General features: G+C 40.4%; 2 long non-coding RNA genes across 4 annotated transcripts; both read right to left on the bottom strand.

Annotated features, from left to right (window-relative positions):
* LOC114910379 (uncharacterized) lies at window positions 1-1,622 on the bottom strand. Its single transcript, XR_003797621.1, has 2 exons — window positions 1,356-1,622; window positions 1-1,239 (listed from the first exon to the last, which is right to left on the bottom strand). It is a non-coding gene; the product is annotated as an uncharacterized LOC114910379 (long non-coding RNA).
* Window positions 1,623-1,649: 27 nt separating this feature from the next.
* Window positions 1,650-5,201, bottom strand: LOC114910378 (uncharacterized). 3 transcript variants are annotated; one of them, XR_003797619.1, is made up of 10 exons: window positions 5,102-5,201; window positions 4,465-4,671; window positions 4,187-4,280; window positions 3,938-3,993; window positions 3,790-3,836; window positions 3,569-3,593; window positions 3,356-3,423; window positions 2,651-2,689; window positions 2,267-2,345; window positions 1,650-1,727 (listed from the first exon to the last, which is right to left on the bottom strand). It is a non-coding gene; the product is annotated as an uncharacterized LOC114910378 (long non-coding RNA). The 3 variants fall into 3 exon arrangements; XR_003797618.1 differs by lacking the exon at window positions 5,102-5,201 and having other exon boundaries at window positions 4,465-5,051; XR_003797620.1 differs by lacking the exon at window positions 5,102-5,201 and having other exon boundaries at window positions 2,267-2,342; window positions 4,465-5,051.
* Window positions 5,202-6,067: the final 866 nt, after the last annotated feature.

Genomic DNA, 6,067 nt, shown 5'->3' with positions numbered 1-6,067 from the left:
TGATTTTATAATGTCTTTATTCACATGGACTGATACATTTTTAAGCAACGCAAAATAAAAAGTACCCAAGAAGAATGCACATGGGTTTTTCAACAGAAATACATGTGTATCAGAAATAATTCTATTTACATTAAATCTATGTACAAGTGTGAAACACTGAACAAGTATCTTTATATGGATCCTCGTTCTGGCAGACTCCTATAAGGGATACTTCAATACATGCATTTCACGTATCAGTTATTTGCACTGCAAGATATTTTACTGAAGCAAATCAGGTAGAATATCCTTTTCAAGAGTTCAACAGGAATGCCTCATCCCAACCTTCCAATCTACAAACCTTGGGTCAAATGTAAAGATCTACCCATATATACCTACAGGGTGTGTAAATTTGCTTTTGTTCATTTAAAATTTTTACAAGCTTTACTGATCACACCATAAAGTCTCAGACAAAATTTTTAGCCCACGAATGAAATCCCATCAACCAGTATATTTCAAACAGGTCCCATAGACTACTTTATACATCCATGTTCAGCAAATTATAGTAAACAACTGAACATAACAACTGAGTAAGACCACAAACTGTTTCCAGTAGTAAACTACAGGGAGATGAGAAAATGAACTGAAAATCTTGGCTCTATATTAGAGCAGCTTGCATAATGTGATTATGAGCTACATCTGGTCACACAGGAAGTGATACAAGTCAGTCAAGAAAAGACTGTCCTTCTCAGTTCAGATACAACAGCTGGTACAGGCAATGATTTCTGCATACATAAGTGTTACATTTTATTATCTATGTTTGAATTTTATATTGTGCAGTCACTTACCAGTACTGTACCTGGATCATTGTGGAAGTACATTCCACACAAAGCACAATACCATCAAAAATATGAAATACTGGTTTCTGCAATTATAAACACATCATTCTTCTATCACTTGCTGATGCTTTCTTGTCTAAATAACACATCAGTCTTGAGCCACTGTTATTAGCAGTGGAGCTCAATTTACATTTCAGTTGATACTATGGTTTTCTGATCCAATTTCAGACAGGTATATGTAAATGTGTATGTACATATGTGCCCATTTGTGTTCTCCACCTTATTTTAGGTTGCAAGTGGCTGACAGGTGTGATTTTAAATGCTGGAATGGTGGGAAGTGGATGACGCTGGGGGAGAAAGTGCCAGGAGGCCAGAAGACATGGATGCTTCCCTTGGACAAGGGCACGCAGACTGGAACACAGAGCTGAAAGAGGAAGGGAATGGAGCATGAGAGACAAGATACCAAGGAAGAAAGTAATACAAAGACAAGAAGGGCACTAATGTGTCTCACATGTCATTATTTAAAGCATTTAACTGTACCTTTACATTCTTGTCTGCCCAAATAAACCATGGCCTGGTGTAATGAAATGTCAAAACCTTTGTTAGATGATTCTTGCAATGTTGCTGAAAATACTGGACCTGTAAATTAAGCAGTACTGACTTTCCAGATGCCAGGAAAAGTATGGCAGAAGGTTCTTTTTAACTAAGGTGCTTTGACCTATGTTGAAATAGTCTTAGGTGAGTGACCAGACATGGGTCAGTGTATGTATTTACACATCACTGTGTATATGTCCCTAAGTTTGAAAGAACGCCTCACCTAACACCATACCCTATGATGTGGGGGGGGGGGGGGGGGGTTGGTTACTCCAGCGACAAACAGCTTTTTGGGGGGTCCATCACACTCTTTTCCTCCTGAAGAATCCAAATCAAGAATCAGTGAGGAATGTAAAGTAATAAACTGGTAATGAAGAAGCACATGTTAGGTTCACATAATTGCTGGAATGATTTTAGTGAAAAATTCTGCATTGTTCCATGTTTACATTATTTGCATGTTATGCTTGGTTTTTTGGCATTTACACCTTTCCACTCCCAATTTAACAGTGGTAAATTAATTCTTATATCATGATACCTGGCATAGGAGGGGTGAACACAGAAACACATCTCATCTGCAATGAATGCTATTGACTTCTGTAAACTGTTTGGGCTGCAAGCTTCAATAGGCAACATTATTTATCTTTCTCTCTATTTTGGTATTTAGTGCTTTTCCCCAAAGCCACTTACAAGATTTCAGTCATCTTTAGAAGTAGGTAATTTTACTGGAGCAATTCGAGATAAGTACCTTGCTCAAGGCAACTACAGCAAAATGTAAGGTTCACAACATGGTTCTTCAAGTGCTATGCGGAGACTTCAACCACTAAACTACATGCTATGTTATATGTAACATAACTCACTTTTAAGAGAGCCTTTTTTGCCTGATTCCACCTGCAACCACGTAGGCACCTGGGTAACCACAGATCTGTCTTTGAACTACTGTACAACAAAAGAGAAAGAACCCAATTAACTGACCCACCCAAAAGAATATGGTCTTAATTATGCTCCTTAAGCATTACTGCCACAGCCTACTGTCAATAGAAGAAAGACACAAATTTGCAGTGACACTAAATCTGAGTGGTGTGAGAGGTGTTCTTGAGACCAAAAGATAACAGCAGCAGTATCTAGTGAACTTATGCACAAATACATGGGGGCAAATTAAGGTTTTCTTATACACTGTTGGGGACTCACTCCCTCTGCCTTTCCCTCCCACTTGTTAAGTTTAGGCTATTTTTTGCACTCACCTTTTCTTTTCATTGTAGTTAAAGGCAGCCATCTTATAGCTGGAGAGAAAGAGCACTGCATCAAGTTTCTTGCTTCAGTCTAACATCACATGGTGAAGAGCTGATGCACTTCCTAGTAAAAAATCTTTCAAAATACCTTTGTATTCTCAAAAAAATTAATGATAGCAAGCAAACAATCACTCCATTAATGTTTGAAAAGGTGGAAAAGTGAAAGGCAGCACAATTAAAACTAGTAAGGCACTGATTTTTAGTAGTGCAGTGCTAGTTTTACTGGTGAGCTATCCCACATCTGTTTTGTTTTGATACATTGGTAATAAAATAAAAATAAAAATAAAAAACAAACTAGGTGGGTGCTTGCACTACGGCAGCAATCTGTATTGGCACCATCTTGAAACTTCCCTATACTAATACAAATCTTTGCTTCCCAACCAGATGGTTCTGCGTACAGGTCATATACTGTATGTGAAAATATTTATTTTATAAAGGTTGAGATTATGATGGTGAAAGACCCAAAACAGACAATCATCCCAGGTTACATTTCTGACAATGAGGCCTGTAACTTGTAAGACTTTATATTGTTTTAATTTTTAAATCTGTACTTCAGTGCAATTTGTGAGAATCCATAATTAAGGGCACAATAAATATAAACTGAACAATTTAACTGGGAAGTTCTTATTTCTGTTTTTTGTCAAATATGAAACTCACCCTCTGAATCTTCTAGTTGGACTTGGGGATGAATTAGGTGTCATGCCACCATCCAGAGAACGGACTCCCTGTGGAAGAGGTGCAGGATGTAAAGAGATTTCTGCATTCTTGTTTTCACTGAACTAGAATCTTGCATAATATCTAATTACATACCAGGCTTTATATATGTTAGATCCAAATATGTAAACTACTAAAAAAAAAAGACATACTCACAAGCAATTCTTGGTCATACAAGTGACTGACAGGTGGGATAGGATCCAGAGAGGAAACAATGAAAGAAAAAACAATGATTCAGTCAAACGCTCAGTCTCTTGAAAGTCAAACGTTATAACTGTGTCATGAGTGTAACGACATTCACCTGGGGCTCTGAGTATATTGTGTACATTCACATTTATTCATTTGACACTTTTCTCTAAAGCGACTTGTTTCCTTACCTCAGTTCATGAACATTTCCTCTCAGACTGAGCGCCATACTCTCCTCCTAACACACAGAGATGATTATCAGTGTTCCTAACACACATACTGTAATATGACCAAAAGTACTGCACAAACAGTCTAACACATAAAACCTTTTAACCTTACCTGTCATTTCTGATCTGGCTTCTCACTATCAGTGGAAAGTGGGGCAGTGGAATCCCCTAGAATAAAAAAAATGCTATATCATAAGTGTCTGACGATGTGAGTATGTAACTGTATGCTGCTTGCATCTATCTATCATGTTCGTGTGTAGGGAGTAAGTGCGAGATATTGATGAAACAGCGATGTGCACAGATGAGACACTGGAATTGGAAATGAATGCAGATAGAGCGATGCAGAAACAGGTGGACTAACCCGCACAGGGAAGCTTCGGTTTACAGACCGTCACACGCTGCTGCTCCGGCGACAGCGAGCTGAACTGGATGGGCTGATCACCATTATTCCGTCGCTGCAGAGAGTGGGTTAGAAAACAACGGATGCGAAGGAAGGTCACAGAACGTGAGAAAGAAAAACAAAGGGACAGGCTTTAGCAAATTCTAGACACTAGATGAAACAACTTTTTGAAGACGAAACAAATTACGCTGCGATGACTTGTATTAAGAGCGATATGGAATTAAAAATAGTTCCCTCACCAGACACCGCTGATCATGGGGGCGCTATTTAATCTACGTAGAAGATTTGTTCCGCTTCCAGCAGTTGCGCCTGCGCACTGGTCTACTTCCATCGCTTTTCCTTGCAGCTTCTGGTTCCCCTCGCTCCAGCGGGTGACTGTGGTTCTCACACAGACAGTGAAGCGCAGCTACTTTATTCCGGCGAAAGCCCGACCTACAGGCCTCATCCTGGACCAAAATTTAAAGAGCAAGACAATTCCCCCGTATCTTTAATTCCATTATGGTTGAACACAGGCCTCAGAGTTAATTAAATCGTTTTCGGATGTAAAAAAAGGCTGAAGAGCCAGAGTGCGTGTTTGTCACATTTACTGAGAAGTCAGTTAGTATAACGCTAAGAGATCCAGTTTGCCCAGTGAGCTAACATTCAGCTAATTCATTTCCATGCTAGTTAGTAGGCAGCCCGTTACCTGCCGCAATAACGCAAAGTAATCAAACGCGGAACGTTATGTGAACAGATCATCATGCGGTAACTAAACTAAAGCCAACAGTAGAGTAAGCCACCCTACGCATTCACAAAGTTTCACACTAAACAGGTAGTTGGCAAGGAAAGCCATATTATAAAACTAAGCAACCTCAGCCATAATATAACTTTTCCGACCGAATTAGTTCGCCGCAATGCCGGTTTCCTCAGTTTTCCCCATAAAACCAACTTGAAAGGAAATGTGGAATGCAGAAAGCAATTAAAACACGTAATCGCAGCCGTGTATTTATTCTTTTGTAGCGGTCACTGCTGGACGATGTGAGTATCGCAGCCGGACAGCAGCGATTCAAAATGACAAGATGTAAGAATACCGACGGAGGAGAGTTTTCAACGTTTCAGTGCAGGGCAGCACGGTGACGGTGGCGTAACGGGTAGCGTTTCTCATCTGGACTGTGCGTTCAGATCTGGTTCAGTCTCTGCATAGTTCTCATGTTCCTTTTATGTTTTATGTCATCCAATAGGTCTGATAATTTTAAAACTCAAATGCTCATACAGCCATAAATCACACATTAAAAAACATTAAATATCAAAAACCATTGAAATAAACACTTTTTTTCTGTCCTCTCCAACTACGAGGTGAGGTCTGATGACTTAATCTAGGAAGAAAGCCCACCTGGGACAAATCGATCACTAGTAACTCTGAATGATCAGGTACTACTAGGGAGGGTGGTAATCTTCTTAGGACTTTTTAGGGGTGCCAGTCAAGACTGGCTCTCTCTGTACAGCACCAGTGACTGACCCATCCTCTTTCCCATGTCCCTTCTTCCTTCTAGTCGCTCTTGAAAAATCTTGCCCATCGCCTCTGTGATCAGCATACCTGATCTTCCTCAGCCAGGGATCCCACAACGGTGCAAAGCAAAGATGACCCGCCAGCACTGGCCCCCGACAACCTGTCCTTTAGCTCAGCCCCCTGCTGCTGTTTCTCTCTGATCCATAGTGCTGCTTGTCAGTGACAGGTTTATTCTCCCATGCCATGTTGATGCCGCATTTGCAAACACCATACTGGCATAGGATGTGCTGGGGTTGCTGCAAGAGAGGAGAGCCCCCCAGACATTGGGTGCAGCAGCGAGGGACTACGCAGTC

The sequence above is a fragment of the Scleropages formosus genome, chromosome 4 (genome assembly GCF_900964775.1).
Source record: "Scleropages formosus chromosome 4, fSclFor1.1, whole genome shotgun sequence".
Taxonomy (NCBI): domain Eukaryota; kingdom Metazoa; phylum Chordata; class Actinopteri; order Osteoglossiformes; family Osteoglossidae; genus Scleropages; species Scleropages formosus.
The sequence above is the reverse complement of the archived record's forward strand: the minus strand, read 5'-3'. Positions and strand labels throughout refer to the sequence as shown.